This window comes from Melozone crissalis, unplaced genomic scaffold (genome assembly GCF_028551555.1).
Source record: "Melozone crissalis strain CALT ecotype California unplaced genomic scaffold, PUWL_Pcris_2 ptg000076l_1, whole genome shotgun sequence".
In the NCBI taxonomy this organism is placed as follows: Eukaryota; Metazoa; Chordata; class Aves; order Passeriformes; family Passerellidae; genus Melozone; species Melozone crissalis.
In genome coordinates this window covers 330505-347368 of record NW_026535853.1, presented here as the reverse complement: position 1 = coordinate 347368, position 16864 = coordinate 330505, and positions in this window count along the sequence as shown.

The following is a 16864-nucleotide window of genomic DNA, read 5'->3' as shown; positions in this document are numbered from 1 at the left end:
ACTGAGAGAAAACAGTACCTGACCACTCTCCTGCCTTTTGTAATCACGTGAACATTCGATTGGAAGCTGTTTTGGACAACTTTCTTTCTCTTCTTGCAAAACACTCGGCAGACCTGCGTGCAGCCTCTAGAACACGATGGGAGATGTTTTCTGTGCTGGCACAGTTTCTCCTTGCCAGACAGAGTGGAAAAGCTTTTTGCTAAGATGTAGACGAGAAGAGAGGCTAAAGACGAAGGTACGGTGCTCTGCAGAGCTAAGCACCGCTCCCGGACCTCTTTCGGCAGAAGGCGCACACCGCAGAGCACTATGAGCGGCAGAATCGTCTTTGCGCGAAGAAGCAGCTTCTTCGTCTCCGGGAGCCGGAGAGAGCGGCAACTTCGCAAAGGTGATGAAACAAGCTGTACAACACTGCGATTGTGTGCGCAGCTTGCCAACTGAGAGAAAACAGTACCTGACCACTCTCCTGCCTTTTCCATTCACATGAACATTCGATTGCAAGCTGTTTTGGACAACTTTCTTTCTCTTCTTGCAAAACACTCGGCAGACCTCCGTGCAGCATCTAGAAGACGATGGGAGATGTTTTCTGTGCTGGCACAGTTTCTCCTTGCCAGACAGAGTGGAAAAGCTTTTTGCTAAGATGTAGACGAGAAGAGAGGCTAAAGACGAAGGTACGGTGCTCTGCAGAGCTAAGCACAGCTCCCGGGCCTCTTTCGGCAGAAGACACACACTGCAGTGCACTGTGAGCGGCAGAATCGTCTTTGCGCGAAGAAGCAGCTTCTTCGTCTCCGGGAGCCGGAGAGAGCGGCAACTTTGCAAAGGTGATGAAACAAGCTGTACAACACTGCGATTGTGTGCGCAGCTTGCCAACTGAGAGAAAACAGTACCTGACCACTCTCCTGCCTTTTCTATTCACATGAACATTCGATTGGAAGCTGTTTTGGACAACTTTCTTTCTCTTCTTGCAAAACAGTCTGCAGACCTCCGTGCAGCTTCTAGAAGACGATGGGAGATGTTTTCTGTGCTGGCACAGTTTCTCCTTGCCAGACAGAGTGGAAAAGCTTTTTGCTAAGATGTAGACGAGAAGAGAGGCTAAAGACGAAGGTACGGTGCTCTGCGGAGCTGAGCACCGCTCCCGGGCGTCTTTCGGCAGAAGCCGCACACCGCAGAGCACTGTGAGCGGCAGAATTGTCTTTGCGCGAAGAAGCAGCTTCTTCGTCTCCGGGAGCCGGAGAGAGCGGCAACTTCGCAAAGGTGATGAAACAAGCTATACAACACTGCGATTGTGTGCGCAGCTTGCCAACTGAGAGAAAACAGTACCTGACCACTCTCCTGCCTTTTGTAATCACATGAACATTCGATTGGAAGCTGTTTTGGACAACTTTCTTTCTCTTCTTGCAAAACACTCGGCAGACCTGCGTGCAGCCTCTAGAACACGATGGGAGATGTTTTCTGTGCTGGCACAGTTTCTCCTTGCCAGACAGAGTGGAAAAGCTTTTTGCTAAGATGTAGACGAGAAGAGAGGCTAAAGACGAAGGTACGGTGCTCTGCAGAGCTAAGCACCGCTCCCGGACCTCTTTCGGCAGAAGGCGCACACCGCAGAGCACTATGAGCGGCAGAATCGTCTTTGCGCGAAGAAGCAGCTTCTTCGTCTCCGGGAGCCGGAGAGAGCGGCAACTTCGCAAAGGTGATGAAACAAGCTGTACAACACTGCGATTGTGTGCGCAGCTTGCCAACTGAGAGAAAACAGTACCTGACCACTCTCCTGCCTTTTCCATTCACATGAACATTCGATTGCAAGCTGTTTTGGACAACTTTCTTTCTCTTCTTGCAAAACACTCGGCAGACCTCCGTGCAGCATCTAGAAGACGATGGGAGATGTTTTCTGTGCTGGCACAGTTTCTCCTTGCCAGACAGAGTGGAAAAGCTTTTTGCTAAGATGTAGACGAGAAGAGAGGCTAAAGACGAAGGTACGGTGCTCTGCAGAGCTAAGCACAGCTCCCGGGCCTCTTTCGGCAGAAGACACACACTGCAGTGCACTGTGAGCGGCAGAATGGTCTTTGCGCGAAGAAGCAGCTTCTTCGTCTCCGGGAGCCGGAGAGAGCGGCAACTTCGCAAAGGTGATGAAACAAGCTGTACAACACTGCGATTGTGTGCGCAGCTTGCCAACTGAGAGAAAACAGTACCTGACCACTCTCCTGCCGTTTGTAATCACATGAACATTCGATTGCAAGCTGTTTTTGACAACTTTCTTTCTCTTCTTGCAAAACACTCGGCAGACCTCCGTGCAGCCTCTAGAACACGATGGGAGATGTTTTCTGTGCTGGCACAGTTTCTCCTTGCCAGACAGAGTGGAAAAGCTTTTTGCTAAGATGTAGACGAGAAGAGAGGCTAAAGACGAAGGTACGGTGCTCTGCAGAGCTAAGCACAGCTCCCGGACCTCTTTCGGCAGAAGGCGCACACCGCAGAGCACTATGAGCGGCAGAATCGTCTTTGCACGAAGAAGCAGCTTCTTCGTCTCCGGGAGCCGGAGAGAGCGGCAACTTGGCAAAGGTGATGAAACAAGCTGTACAACACTGCGATTGTGTGCGCAGCTTGCCAACTGAGAGAAAACAGTACCTGACCACTCTCCTGCCTTTTCTATTCACATGAACATTCGATTGCAAGCTGTTTTGGACAACTTTCTTTCTCTTCTTGCAAAACACTCGGCAGACCTGCGTGCAGCCTCTAGAACACGATGGGAGATGTTTTCTGTGCTGGCACAGTTTCTCCATGCCAGACAGAGTGGAAATGCTTTTTGCTAAGATGTAGACGAGAAGAGAGGCTAAAGACGAAGGTACGGTGCTCTGCAGAGCTAAGCACAGCTCCCGGGCCTCTTTCGGCAGAAGACGCACACTGCAGAGCACTGTGAGCGGCAGAATCGTCTTTGCGCGAAGAAGCAGCTTCTTCGTCTCCGGGAGCCGGAGAGAGCGGCACCTTCGCAAAGGTGATGAAACAAGCTGTACAACACTGCGATTGTGTGCGCAGCTTGCCAACTGAGAGAAAACAGTACCTGACCACTCTCCTGCCTTTTCTATTCACATGAACATTCGATTGCAAGCTGTTTTGGACAACTTTCTTTCTCTTCTTGCAAAACACTCGGCAGACCTCCATGCAGCTTCTAGAACACGATGGGAGATTTTTTCTGTGCTGGCACAGTTTCTCCTTGCCAGACAGAGTGGAAAAGCTTTTTGCTAAGATGTAGACGAGAAGAGAGGCTAAAGACGAAGGTACGGTGCTCTGCAGAGCTAAGCACCGCTCCCGGGCCTCTTTCGGCAGAAGCCGCACACCACAGAGCACTGTGAGCGGCAGAATCGTCTTAGCGCGAAGAAGCAGCTTCTTCGTCCCCCGGAGCCGGAGAGAGCGGCAACTTCGCAAAGGTGATGAAACAAGCTGTACAACACTGCGATTGTGTGCGCAGCTTGCCAACTGAGAGAAAACAGTACCTGACCACTCTCCTGCCTTTTCTATTCACATGAACATTCGATTGCAAGCTGTTTTGGACAACTTTCTTTCTCTTCTTGCAAAACACTCGGCAGACCTCCGTGCAGCCTCTAGAACACGATGGGAGATGTTTTCTGTGCTGGCACAGTTTCTCCTTGCCAGACAGAGTGGAAAAGCTTTTTGCTAAGATGTAGACGAGAAGAGAGGCTAAAGACGAAGGCACGGTGCTCTGCAGAGCTAAGCACCGCTCCCGGGTGTCTTTCGGCAGAAGGCGCACAACGCAGAGCACTGTGAGCGGCAGAATCGTCTTTGCGCGAAGAAGCAGCTTCTTCGTCTCCGGGAGCCGGAGAGAGCGGCAACTTCGCAAAGGTGATGAAACAAGCTGTACAACACTGCGATTGTGTGCGCAGCTTGCCAACTGAGAGAAAAGAGTACCTGACCACTCTCCTGCCTTATGTATACACATGAACATTCGATTGCAAGCTGTTTTGGACAACTTTCTTTCTCTTCTTGCAAAACACTCGGCAGACTTCCGTGCAGCCTCTAGAACACGATGGGAGATGTTTTCTGTGCTGGCAAAGTTTCTCCTTGCCAGACAGAGTGGAAAAGCTTTTTGCTAAGATGTAGACGAGAAGAGAGGCTAAAGACGAAGGTACTGTGCTCTGCAGAGCTAAGCACAGCTCCCGGACCTCTTTCGGCAGAAGGCGCACACTGCAGAGCACTGTGAGCGGCAGAATCGTCTTTGCGCGAAGAAGCAGCTTCTTCACCTCCGGGAGCCGGAGAGAGCGGCAACTTCGCAAAGGTGATGAAACAAGCTGTACAACACTGCGATTGTGTGCGCAGCTTGCCAACTGAGAGAAAACAGTACCTGACCACTCTCCTGCCTTTTCTATTCACATGAACATTCGATTGCAAGCTGTTTTGGACAACTTTCTTTCTCTTCTTGCAAAACACTCGGCAGACCTCCGTGCAGCCTCTAGAAGACGATGGGAGATGTTTTCTGTGCTGGCACAGTTTCTCCTTGCCAGACAGAGTGGAAAAGCTTTTTGCTAAGATGTAGACGAGAAGAGAGGCTAAAGAGGAAGGTACGGTGCTCTGCAGAGCTAAGCACCGCTCCCGGGCGTCTTTCGGCAGAAGGCGCACACTGCAGAGCACTGTGAGCGGCAGAATCGTCTTTGCGCGAAGAAGCAGCTTCTTCGTCTCCGGGAGCCGGAGAGAGCGGCAACTTCGCAAAGGTGATGAAACAAGCTGTACAACACTGCGATTGTGTGCGCAGCTTGCCAACTGAGAGAAAACAGTACCTGACCACTCTCCTGCCTTTTGTAATCACATGAACATTCGATTGCAAGCTGTTTTGGACAACTTTCTTTCTCTTCTTGCAAAACACTCGGCAGACCTCCGTGCAGCTTCTAGAACACGATGGGAGATGTTTTCTGTGCTGGCACAGTTTCTCCTTGCCAGACAGAGTGGAAAAGCTTTTTGCTAAGATGTAGACGAGAAGAGAGGCTAAAGACGAAGGTACGGTGCTTTGCAGAGCTGAGCACCGCTCCCGGACCTCTTTCGGCAGAAGGCGCACTCCGCAGAGCACTGTGAGCGGCAGAATCGTCTTTGCGCGAAGAAGCAGCTTCTTCGTCTCCGGGAGCCGGAGAGAGCGGCAACTTCGCAAAGGTGATGAAACAAGCTGTACAACACTGCGATTGTGTGCGCAGCTTGCCAAGTGAGAGAAAACAGTACCTGACCACTCTCCTGCCTTTTCTAATCACATGAATATTCGATTGCAAGCTGTTTTGGACAACTTTCTTTCTCTTCTTGCAAAACACTCGGCAGACCTCCGTGCAGCCTCTAGAAGACGATGGGAGATATTTTTGGTGCTGGCACAGTTTCTCCTTGCCAGACAGAGTGGAAATGCTTTTTGCTAAGATGTAGACGAGAAGAGAGGCTAAAGACGAAGGTACGGCGCTCTGCAGAGCTAAGCACAGCTCCCGGGCCTCTTTCGGCAGAAGACACACACTGCAGAGCACTGTGAGCGGCAGAATGGTCTTTGCGCGAAGAAGCAGCTTCTTCGTCTCCAGGAGCCGGAGAGAGCGGGAACTTCGCAAAGGTGATGAAAGAAGCTATACAACACTGCGATTGTGTGCGCAGCTTGTCAACTGAGAGAAAACAGTACCTGACCACTCTCCTGCCTTTTGTAATCACATGAACATTCGATTGCAAGCTGTTTTGGACAACTTTCTTTCTCTTCTTGCAAAACACTCGGCAGACATCCGTGCAGCTTCTAGAACACGATGGGAGATGTTTTCTGTGCTGGCACAGTTTCTCCTTGCCAGACAGAGTGGAAAAGCTTTTTGCTAAGATGTAGACGAGAAGAGAGGCTAAAGACGAAGGTACGGTGCTTTGCAGAGCTGAGCACCGCTCCCGGACCTCTTTCGGCAGAAGGCGCACTCCGCAGAGCACTGTGAGCGGCAGAATCGTCTTTGCGCGAAGAAGCAGCTTCTTCGTCTCCGGGAGCCGGAGAGAGCGGCAACTTTGCAAAGGTGATGAAACAAGCTGTACAACACTGCGATTGTGTGCGCAGCTTGCCAACTGAGAGAAAACAGTACCTGACCACTCACCTGCCTTTTCTATTCACATGAACATTCGATTGCCAGCTGTTTTGGACAACTTTCTTTCTCTTCTTGCAAAACACTCGGCAGACCTCCGTGCAGCTTCTAGAACACGATGGGAGATGTTTTCTGTGCTGGCACAGTTTCTCCTTGCCAGACAGAGTGGAAAAGCTTTTTGCTAAGATGTAGACGAGAAGAGAGGCTAAAGACGAAGGTACGGTGCTCTGCAGAGCTAAGCACCGCTCCCGGACCTCTTTCGGCAGAAAGCGCACACCGCAGAGCACTATGAGCGGCAGAATCGTCTTTGCGCGAAGAAGCAGCTTCTTCGTCTCCGGGAGCCGGAGAGAGCGGCACCTTCGCAAAGGTGATGAAACAAGCTGTACAACACTGCGATTGTGTGCGCAGCTTGCCAACTGAGAGAAAACAGTACCTGACCACTCTCCTGCCTTTTCTATTCACATGAACATTCGATTGCAAGCTGTTTTGGACAACTTTCTTTCTCTTCTTGCAAAACACTCGGCAGACCTCCGTGCAGCCTCTAGAAGACGATGGGAGATGTTTTCTGTGCTGGCACAGTTTCTCCTTGCCAGACACAGTGGAAAAGCTTTTTGCTAAGATGTAGACGAGAAGAGAGGCTAAAGACGAAGGTACGGTGCTCTGTAGAGCTAAGCACCGCTCCCGGGCCTCTTTCGGCAGAAGGCGCACACCGCAGAGCACTATGAGCGGCAGAATCGTCTTTGCGCGAAGAAGCAGCTTCTTCGTCTCCGGGAGCCGGAGAGAGCGGCAACTTCGCAAAGGTGATGAAACAAGCTGTACAACACTGCGATTGTGTGCGCAGCTTGCCAACTGAGAGAAAACAGTACCTAACCACTCTACTGCCTTTTCTATTCACATGAACATTCGATTGCCAGCTGTTTTGGACAACTTTCTTTCTCTTCTTGCAAAACACTCGGCAGACCTCCGTGCAGCCTCTAGAACACGATGGGAGATGTTTTCTGTGCTGGCACAGTTTCTCCTTGCCAGACAGAGTGGAAAAGCTTTTTGCTAAGATGTAGACGAGAAGAGAGGCTAAAGACGAAGGTATGGTGCTCTGCAGAGCTAAGCACCGCTCCCGGACCTCTTTCGGCAGAAGGCGCACACCGCAGAGCACTATGAGCGGCAGAATCGTCTTTGCGCGAAGAAGCAGCTTCTTCGTCTCCGGGAGCCGGAGAGAGCGGCACCTTCGCAAAGGTGATGAAACAAGCTGTACAACACTGCGATTGTGTGCGCAGCTTGCCAACTGAGAGAAAACAGTACCTGACCACTCTCCTGCCTTTTCTATTCACATGAACATTCGATTGCAAGCTGTTTTGGACAACTTTCTTTCTCTTCTTGCAAAACACTCGGCAGACCTCCGTGCAGCCTCTAGAAGACGATGGGAGATGTTTTCTGTGCTGGCACAGTTTCTCCTTGCCAGACAGAGTGGAAAAGCTTTTTGCTAAGATGTAGACGAGAAGAGAGGCTAAAGACGAAGGTACGGTGCTCTGCAGAGCTAAGCACAGCTCCCGGGCCTCTTTCGGCAGAAGACACACACTGCAGTGCACTGTGAGCGGCAGAATCGTCTTTGCGCGAAGAAGCAGCTTCTTCGTCTCCGGGAGCCGGAGAGAGCGGCAACTTGGCAAAGGTGATGAAACAAGCTGTACAACACTGCGATTGTGTGCGCAGCTTGCCAACTGAGAGCAAACTGTACCTGACCACTCTCCTGCATTTTGTAATCACATGAACTTTCGATTGCAAGTTGTTTTGGACAACTTTCTTTCTCTTCTTGCAAAACACTCGGCAGACCTCCGTGCAGCCTCTAGAACACGATGGGAGATGTTTTCTGTGCTGGCACAGTTTCTCCTTGCCAGACAGAGTGGAAAAGCTTTTTGCTAAGATGTAGACGAGAAGAGAGGCTAAAGACGAAGGTACGGTGCTCTGCAGAGCTAAGCACAGCTCCCGGACCTCTTTCGGCAGAAGGCGCACACCGCAGAGCACTATGAGCTGCAGAATCGTCTTTGCACGAAGAAGCAGCTTCTTCGTCTCCGGGAGCCGGAGAGAGCGGCAACTTCGCAAAGGTGATGAAACAAGCTGTACAACACTGCGATTGTGTGCGCAGCTTGCCAACTGAGAGAAAACAGTACCTGACCACTCTCCTGCCTTTTCTATTCACATGAACATTCGATTGCAAGCTGTTTTGGACAACTTTCTTTCTCTTCTTGCAAAACACTCGGCAGACCTGCGTGCAGCCTCTAGAACACGATGGGAGATGTTTTCTGTGCTGGCACAGTTTCTCCATGCCAGACAGAGTGGAAAAGCTTTTTGCTAAGATGTAGACGAGAAGAGAGGCTAAAGACGAAGGTACGGTGCTCTGCAGAGCTAAGCACAGCTCCCGGGCCTCTTTCGGCAGAAGACGCACACTGCAGAGCACTGTGAGCGGCAGAATCGTCTTTGCGCGAAGAAGCAGCTTCTTCGTCTCCGGGAGCCGGAGAGAGCGGCACCTTCGCAAAGGTGATGAAACAAGCTATACAACACTGCGATTGTGTGCGCAGCTTGCCAACTGAGAGAAAACAGTACCTGACCACTCTCCTGCCTTTTCTATTCACATGAAAATTCGATTGCAAGCTGTTTTGGACAACTTTCTTTCTCTTCTTGCAAAACACTTGGCAGACCTCCATGCAGCTTCTAGAACACGATGGGAGATTTTTTCTGTGCTGGCACAGTTTCTCCTTGCCAGACAGAGTGGAAAAGATTTTGCTAAGATGTAGACGAGAAGAGAGGCTAAAGACGAAGGTACGGTGCTCTGCAGAGCTAAGCACCGCTCCCGGGTGTCTTTCGGCAGAAGGCGCACACCGCAGAGCACTATGAGCGGCAGAATCGTCTTTGCGCGAAGAAGCAGCTTCTTCGTCTCCGGGAGCCGGAGAGAGCGGCAACTTCGCAAAGGTGATGAAACAAGCTGTACAACACTGCGATTGTGTGCGCAGCTTGCCAACTGAGAGAAAAGAGTACCTGACCACTCTCCTGCCTTATCTATACACATGAACATTCGATTGCAAGCTGTTTTGGACAACTTTCTTTCTCTTCTTGCAAAACACTCGGCAGACTTCCGTGCAGCTTCTAGAACACGATGGGAGATGTTTTCTGTGCTGGCAAAGTTTCTCCTTGCCTGACAGAGTGGAAAAGCTTTTTGCTAAGATGTAGACGAGAAGAGAGGCTAAAGACGAAGGTACGGTGCTCTGCAGAGCTAAGCACAGCTCCCGGACCTCTTTCGGCAGAAGGCGCACACTGCAGAGCACCGTGAGCGGCAGAATCGTCTTTGCGCGAAGAAGCAGCTTCTTCACCTCCGGGAGCCGGAGAGAGCGGCAACTTCGCAAAGGTGATGAAACAAGCTGTACAACACTGCGATTGTGTGCGCAGCTTGCCAACTGAGAGAAAACAGTACCTGACCACTCTCCTGCCTTTTCTATTCACATGAACATTCGATTGCAAGCTGTTTTGGACAACTTTCTTTCTCTTCTTGCAAAACACTCGGCAGACCTGCGTGCAGCCTCTAGAAGACGATGGGAGATGTTTTCTGTGCTGGCACAGTTTCTCCTTGCCAGACAGAGTGGAAAAGCTTTTTGCTAAGATGTAGACGAGAAGAGAGGCTAAAGAGGAAGGTACGGTGCTCTGCAGAGCTAAGCACCGCTCCCGGGCGTCTTTCGGCAGAAGACGCACACTGCAGAGCACTGTGAGCGGCAGAATCGTCTTTGCGCGAAGAAGCAGCTTCTTCGTCTCCGTGAGCCGGACACAGCGGCAACTTCGCAAAGGTGATGAAACAAGCTGTACAACACTGCGATTGTGTGCGCAGCTTGCCAACTGAGAGAAAACAGTACCTGACCACTCTCCTGCCTTTTCTATTCACATGAACATTCGATTGCAAGCTGTTTTGGACAACTTTCTTTCTCTTCTTGCAAAACACTCGGCAGACTTCCGTGCAGCTTCTAGAACACGATGGGAGATGTTTTCTGTGCTGGCAAAGTTTCTCCTTGCCAGACAGAGTGGAAAAGCTTTTTGCTAAGATGTAGACGAGAAGAGAGGCTAAAGACGAAGGTACGGTGCTCTGCAGAGCTAAGCACAGCTCCCGGGCGTCTTTCGGCAGAAGGCGCACACTGCAGAGCACTGTGAGCGGCAGAATCGTCTTTGCGCGAAGAAGCAGCTTCTTCGTCTCCGGGAGCCGGAGAGAGCGGCAACTTTGCAAAGGTGATGAAACAAGCTGTACAACACTGCGATTGTGTGCGCAGCTTGCCAAGTGAGAGAAAACAGTACCTGACCACTCTCCTGCCTTTTCTATTCACATGAACATTCGATTGCAAGCTGTTTTGGACAACTTTCTTGCTCTTCTTGCAAAACACTCGGCAGACCTCCGTGCAGCCTCTAGAAGACGATGGGAGATGTTTTCTGTGCTGGCACAGTTTCTCCTTGCCAGACAGACTGGAAAAGCTTTTTGCTAAGATGTAGACGAGAAGAGAGGCTAAAGACGAAGGTACGGTGCTCTGCAGAGCTAAGCACCGCTCCCGGACCTCTTTCGGCAGAAAGCGCACACCGCAGAGCACTATGAGCGGCAGAATCGTCTTTGCGCGAAGAAGCAGCTTCTTCGTCTCCGGGAGCCGGAGAGAGCGGCACCTTCGCAAAGGTGATGAAACAAGCTGTACAACACTGCGATTGTGTGCGCAGCTTGCCAAGTGAGAGAAAACAGGACCTGACCACTCTCCTGCCTTTTCTAATCACATGAATATTCGATTGCAAGCTGTTCTGGACAACTTTCTTTCTCTTCTTGCAAAACACTCGGCAGACCTCCGTGCAGCCTCTAGAAGACGATGGGAGATATTTTTGGTGCTGGCACAGTTTCTCCTTGCCAGACAGAGTGGAAATGCTTTTGCTAAGATGTAGACGAGAAGAGAGGCTAAAGACGAAGGTACGGTGCTCTGCAGAGCTAAGCACAGCTCCCGGGCCTCTTTCGGCAGAAGACACACACTGCAGAGCACTGTGAGCGGCAGAATGGTCTTTGCGCGAAGAAGCAGCTTCTTCGTCTCCAGGAGCCGGAGAGAGCGGCAACTTCGCAAAGGTGATGAAACAAGCTATACAACACTGCGATTGTGTGCGCAGCTTGTCAACTGAGAGAAAACAGTACCTGACCACTCTCCTGCCTTTTGTAATCACATGAACATTCGATTGCAAGCTGTTTTGGACAACTTTCTTTCTCTTCTTGCAAAACACTCGGCAGACATCCGTGCAGCTTCTAGAACACGATGGGAGATGTTTTCTGTGCTGGAAAAGTTTCTCCTAGCCAGACAGAGTGGAAAAGCTTTTTGCTAAGATGTAGACGAGAAGAGAGGCTAAAGACGAAGGTACGGTGCTTTGCAGAGCTGAGCACCGCTCCCGGACCTCTTTCGGCAGAAGGCGCACTCCGCAGAGCACTGTGAGCGGCAGAATCGTCTTTGCGCGAAGAAGCAGCTTCTTCGTCTCCGGGAGCCGGAGAGAGCGGCAACTTCGCAAAGGTGATGAAACAAGCTGTACAACACTGCGATTGTGTGCGCAGCTTGCCAACTGAGAGAAAACAGTACCTGACCACTCTACTGCCTTTTCTATTCACATGAACATTCGATTGCCAGCTGTTTTGGACAACTTTCTTTCTCTTCTTGCAAAACACTCGGCAGACCTCCGTGCAGCCTCTACAAGACGATGGGAGATGTGTTTTGTGCTGGCACAGTTTCTCCTTGCCAGACAGACTGGAAAAGCTTTTTGCTAAGATGTAGACGAGAAGAGAGGCTAAAGACGAAGGTACGGTGCTCTGCAGTGCTAAGCACCGCTCCCGGACCTCTTTCGGCAGAAGGCGCACACCGCAGAGCACTATGAGCGGCAGAATCGTCTTTGCGCGAAGAAGCAGCTTCTTCGTCTCCGGGAGCCGGAGAGAGCGGCACCTTCGCAAAGGTGATGAAACAAGCTGTACAACACTGCGATTGTGTGCGCAGCTTGCCAACTGAGAGAAAACAGTACCTGACCACTCTCCTGCCTTTTCTATTCACATGAACATTCGATTGCAAGCTGTTTTGGACAACTTTCTTTCTCTTCTTGCAAAACACTCGGCAGACCTCCGTGCAGCCTCTAGAACACGATGGGAGATGTTTTCTGTGCTGGCACAGTTTCTCCTTGCCAGACAGAGTGGAAATGCTTTTTGCTAAGATGTAGACGAGAAGAGAGGCTAAAGACGAAGGTACGGTGCTCTGTAGAGCTAAGCACCGCTCCCGGGCCTCTTTCGGCAGAAGGCGCACACCGCAGAGCACTATGAGCGGCAGAATCGTCTTTGCGCGAAGAAGCAGCTTCTTCGTCTCCGGGAGCCGGACACAGCGGCAACTTCGCAAAGGTGATGAAACAAGCTGTACAACACTGCGATTGTGTGCGCAGCTTGCCAACTGAGAGAAAACAGTACCTAACCACTCTACTGCCTTTTCTATTCACATGAACATTCGATTGCCAGCTGTTTTGGACAACTTTCTTTCTCTTCTTGCAAAACACTCGGCAGACCTCCGTGCAGCCTCTAGAACACGATGGGAGATGTTTTCTGTGCTGGCACAGTTTCTCCTTGCCAGACAGACTGGAAAAGCTTTTTGCTAAGATGTAGACGAGAAGAGAGGCTAAAGACGAAGGTACGGTGCTCTGCAGAGCTAAGCACCGCTCCCGGACCTCTTTCGGCAGAAGACACACACCGCAGAGCACTGTGAGCGGCAGAATCGTCTTTGCGCGAAGAAGCAGCTTCTTCGTCTCCGGGAGCCGGAGAGAGCGGCACCTTCGCAAAGGTGATGAAACAAGCTTTACAACACTGCGATTGTGTGCGCAGCTTGCCAACTGAGAGAAAACAGTACCTGACCACTCTCCTGCCTTTTGTAATCACATGAACATTCGATTGCAAGCTGTTTTGGACAACTTTCTTTCTCTTCTTGCAAAACACTCGGCAGACCTCCGTGCAGCTTCTAGAACACGATGGGAGATGTTTTCTGTGCTGGCACAGTTTCTCCTTGCCAGACAGAGTGGAAAAGCTTTTTGCTAAGATGTAGACGAGAAGAGAGGCTAAAGACGAAGGTACGGTGCTTTGCAGAGCTGAGCACCGCTCCCGGACCTCTTTCGGCAGAAGGCGCACTCCGCAGAGCACTGTGAGCGGCAGAATCGTCTTTGCGCGAAGAAGCAGCTTCTTCGTCTCCGGGAGCCGGAGAGAGCGGCAACTTCGCAAAGGTGATGAAACAAGCTGTACAACACTGCGATTGTGTGCGCAGCTTGCCAACTGAGAGAAAACAGTACCTGACCACTCTACTGCCTTTTCTATTCACATGAACATTCGATTGCCAGCTGTTTTGGACAACTTTCTTTCTCTTCTTGCAAAACACTCGGCAGACCTCCGTGCAGCCTCTAGAACACGATGGGAGATGTTTTCTGTGCTGGCACAGTTTCTCCTTGCCAGACAGACTGGAAAAGCTTTTTGCTAAGATGTAGACGAGAAGAGAGGCTAAAGACGAAGGTACGGTGCTCTGCAGAGCTAAGCACCGCTCCCGGACCTCTTTCGGCAGAAAGCGCACACCGCAGAGCACTATGAGCGGCAGAATCGTCTTTGCGCGAAGAAGCAGCTTCTTCGTCTCCGGGAGCCGGAGAGAGCGGCACCTTCGCAAAGGTGATGAAACAAGCTGTACAACACTGCGATTGTGTGCGCAGCTTGCCAAGTGAGAGAAAACAGGACCTGACCACTCTCCTGCCTTTTCTAATCACATGAATATTCGATTGCAAGCTGTTCTGGACAACTTTCTTTCTCTTCTTGCAAAACACTCGGCAGACCTCCGTGCAGCCTCTAGAAGACGATGGGAGATATTTTTGGTGCTGGCATAGTTTCTCCTTGCCAGACAGAGTGGAAATGCTTTTTGCTAAGATGTAGACGAGAAGAGAGGCTAAAGACGAAGGTACGGTGCTCTGCAGAGCTAAGCACAGCTCCCGGGCCTCTTTCGGCAGAAGACACACACTGCAGAGCACTGTGAGCGGCAGAATGGTCTTTGCGCGAAGAAGCAGCTTCTTCGTCTCCAGGAGCCGGAGAGAGCGGCAACTTCGCAAAGGTGATGAAACAAGCTATACAACACTGCGATTGTGTGCGCAGCTTGTCAACTGAGAGAAAACAGTACCTGACCACTCTCCTGCCTTTTGTAATCACATGAACATTCGATTGCAAGCTGTTTTGGACAACTTTCTTTCTCTTCTTGCAAAACACTCGGCAGACATCCGTGCAGCTTCTAGAACACGATGGGAGATGTTTTCTGTGCTGGCACAGTTTCTCCTTGCCAGACAGAGTGGAAAAGCTTTTTGCTAAGATGTAGACGAGAAGAGAGGCTAAAGACGAAGGTACGGTGCTTTGCAGAGCTGAGCACCGCTCCCGGACCTCTTTCGGCAGAAGGCGCACTCCGCAGAGCACTGTGAGCGGCAGAATCGTCTTTGCGCGAAGAAGCAGCTTCTTCGTCTCCGGGAGCCGGAGAGAGCGGCAACTTCGCAAAGGTGATGAAACAAGCTGTACAACACTGCGATTGTGTGCGCAGCTTGCCAACTGAGAGAAAACAGTACCTGACCACTCTACTGCCTTTTCTATTCACATGAACATTCGATTGCCAGCTGTTTTGGACAACTTTCTTTCTCTTCTTGCAAAACACTCGGCAGACCTCCGTGCAGCCTCTACAAGACGATGGGAGATGTTTTCTGTGCTGGCACAGTTTCTCCTTGCCAGACAGACTGGAAAAGCTTTTTGCTAAGATGTAGACGAGAAGAGAGGCTAAAGACGAAGGTACGGTGCTCTGCAGAGCTAAGCACCGCTCCCGGACCTCTTTCGGCAGAAAGCGCACACCGCAGAGCACTATGAGCGGCAGAATCGTCTTTGCGCGAAGAAGCAGCTTCTTCGTCTCCGGGAGCCGGAGAGAGCGGCACCTTCGCAAAGGTGATGAAACAAGCTGTACAACACTGCGATTGTGTGCGCAGCTTGCCAAGTGAGAGAAAACAGGACCTGACCACTCTCCTGCCTTTTCTAATCACATGAATATTCGATTGCAAGCTGTTCTGGACAACTTTCTTTCTCTTCTTGCAAAACACTCGGCAGACCTCCGTGCAGCCTCTAGAAGACGATGGGAGATATTTTTGGTGCTGGCATAGTTTCTCCTTGCCAGACAGAGTGGAAATGCTTTTTGCTAAGATGTAGACGAGAAGAGAGGCTAAAGACGAAGGTACGGTGCTCTGCAGAGCTAAGCACAGCTCCCGGGCCTCTTTCGGCAGAAGACACACACTGCAGAGCACTGTGAGCGGCAGAATGGTCTTTGCGCGAAGAAGCAGCTTCTTCGTCTCCAGGAGCCGGAGAGAGCGGCAACTTCGCAAAGGTGATGAAACAAGCTATACAACACTGCGATTGTGTGCGCAGCTTGGCAACTGAGAGAAAACAGTACCTGACCACTCTCCTGCCTTTTGTAATCACATGAACATTCGATTGCAAGCTGTTTTGGACAACTTTCTTTCTCTTCTTGCAAAACACTCGGCAGACATCCGTGCAGCTTCTAGAACACGATGGGAGATGTTTTCTGTGCTGGCACAGTTTCTCCTTGCCAGACAGAGTGGAAAAGCTTTTTGCTAAGATGTAGACGAGAAGAGAGGCTAAAGACGAAGGTACGGTGCTTTGCAGAGCTGAGCACCGCTCCCGGACCTCTTTCGGCAGAAGGCGCACTCCGCAGAGCACTGTGAGCGGCAGAATCGTCTTTGCGCGAAGAAGCAGCTTCTTCGTCTCCGGGAGCCGGAGAGAGCGGCAACTTCGCAAAGGTGATGAAACAAGCTGTACAACACTGCGATTGTGTGCGCAGCTTGCCAACTGAGAGAAAACAGTACCTGACCACTCTACTGCCTTTTCTATTCACATGAACATTCGATTGCCAGCTGTTTTGGACAACTTTCTTTCTCTTCTTGCAAAACACTCGGCAGACCTCCGTGCAGCCTCTACAAGACGATGGGAGATGTTTTTTGTGCTGGCACAGTTTCTCCTTGCCAGACAGAGTGGAAAAGATTTTTGCTAAGATGTAGACGAGAAGAGAGGCTAAAGACGAAGGTACGGTGCTCTGCAGAGCTAAGCACCGCTCCCGGACCTCTTTCGGCAGAAAGCGCACACCGCAGAGCACTATGAGCGGCAGAATCGTCTTTGCGCGAAGAAGCAGCTTCTTCGTCTCCGGGAGCCGGAGAGAGCGGCACCTTGGCAAAGGTGATGAAACAAGCTGTACAACACTGCGATTGTGTGCGCAGCTTGCCAAGTGAGAGAAAACAGTACCTGACCACTCTCCTGCCTTTTCTATTCACATGAACATTCGATTGCCAGCTGTTTTGGACAACTTTCTTTCTCTTCTTGCAAAACACTCGGCAGACCTCCGTGCAGCCTCTAGAACACGATGGGAGATGTTTTCTGTGCTGGCACAGTTTCTCCTTGCCAGACAGACTGGAAAAGCTTTTTGCTAAGATGTAGACGAGAAGAGAGGCTAAAGACGAAGGTACGGTGCTCTGCAGAGCTAAGCACCGCTCCCGGACCTCTTTCGGCAGAAGGCGCACACCGCAGAGCACTATGAGCGGCAGAATCGTCTTTGCGCGAAGAAGCAGCTTCTTCGTCTCCGGGAGCCGGAGAGAGCGGCACCTTCGCAAAGGTGATGAAACAAGCTGTACAACACTGC